Below are 1,953 nucleotides of genomic sequence, written 5' to 3' on the forward strand. Positions count from 1 at the left end.
GGGGTGTTTAAGAAAGCCAAAGACAGCTGCCAACTTCTTAGTTCTTACTTTGTTTACTTATATTCATTAATGCTCTTATGGTCTTTCTTATTTTCCACAATGAGCTGATACAGTCATGTCAAAAAGAATTTTTTTTTAATGTAGCCCTAAACTAAGCAGACTCCTACTGCTTGCATAGGAATTAAGAGGGTATGTAGAAGCTGCTGCTATGCACTTGTTTAACTGCTCATCGAAGAAAGTTTTGGCAGTTTGCTGATGTGGAGCACTCAGTAAACACTATACCAACAAGGAAAGACATTACCAGTGACCTTAGATTAGTAATTGTTCCCATCATTGTGGAAAAGGTCATATCGAAAAAATGTTAACTATCTAATTCTACACTGAGAAATTCAATTCACTTTTAAATTCAAGATAGATTACTCACAAGTGAAAAGGATTCAAGACAGAGAAAAACGATCAGAGAAAAAGCAAAAAACCCAGGACCTACATCTCTTAATTATATTTTATGGTTTATTCAATGGGTGCCTGTTCTCTTTAAAAAGAATATGACACATTAACACAGCTTGTTGGGCTTGTTTTGCCCCCACAGGATCTGTACAGCCATTCTGTCAACCAACTCCTTTGTATACCACAGTAATGTAGAGTCAAATGTAACACCATCTGTTTCACAGACTAAAACTGTGTCATACATCAGGAAAACAACCCAAGCACATCAATAAATCTACAACAGAATGACTGAAAACGAAAAGAATCAATGTGTTACAGTAGCCCAGTCAAACCTCAACCTGACTGAAATGCTGTGTCAGGAGAGAGCCGAATTAAATGCTAGCAAACCTCAACTGATCTGAACTGAAGCAACATCATAAAGATGAGTGGGCCAAACTTCACCCACAATAATGTGAGAAACAATAAGTAAGTTAAATCAAATTTATGTTTGATCTACGATCACTAAATTGTCAATACTCTTGTCAATACTCTCTCTCCTAAGAGACATGAAAGAAGTCTCCTTGTCTGACAAATTTGGAAGGAAAAGGAAGGTTAGAGATTGGCCTATAATTACCTAAGACAGTCAAGTGATGTGTTTTTAAGTATGTTTAACTCCTGCCAGCTTGAAGATTGACTGTCTGCTTTCCGTTTGAGATCAGACAAAATTGGGTGTGCTCAGGGTGGTATGCTCTAAGCTCACTATAAAATGCATAAAGAGAACTAATAATTTTTTTAATAACCCCTCAGATATCTAAACTCAGTTATTTACATTTTGTATTAATCACAACATAGCGTAAAGCATGCATAGCTTTTTTAGTAAGTACCTGTTCTGCTATCGTGGCTTTTCATAAAACACTGAGCATGTCTAAATGTCTGTGAAGATTCTCCAGGTCATCGTAGTCTAAGGAGCTTGGAAAGAAAAGCGTCTGGACTTCTTTAAGTTGCTTGAAGATGTTTCACCTCTCATCTGAGAAGCTTCTTCAGTTCTAAGAGTCAAATGGTGGAGAGTCCCAGATTTAGGACACGCTGGTGATCCTCTACCTAATCACATGAGCCAAGGTGCGAAAGTGGGTGTGGGTCACAATCAGCCAGGGTTTCGGGTGAGCTCATTGTGAAACCTGGCCCCACCCCATCATGTGATTTCCTGAGGTCAGATGACCCAGGATGTGAGTGGGCCTTAAGGCGTCTGGGAAGGGATCTCAAAACTGGATTATAGATGGCAGACAGTTGGTGTCATAAACCACCGCCTCTGTTCAAAGATGGTCGCTCACAGTGGACGTAAATGGCTTCTTTCACTCCTCTTTCAAACCATCTGCCCTCTCTGTCCAAATTGTGAACATTGGCATCCTCGAAAGAGTGACCTTTGTCCTTTAGATCCAGATGGACAGCTGAGTCTTGTCCCGTGGAGGTGGCTCTTCTATGTTGTGCCATGCGCTTGTGAAGTGGCTGTTTGGTCTCTCCGATGTA

This window comes from Pundamilia nyererei, unplaced genomic scaffold (genome assembly GCF_000239375.1).
Source record: "Pundamilia nyererei isolate P.nyererei 1_Seehausen unplaced genomic scaffold, PunNye1.0 scaffold00478, whole genome shotgun sequence".
NCBI lineage: Eukaryota > Metazoa > Chordata > Actinopteri > Cichliformes > Cichlidae > Pundamilia > Pundamilia nyererei.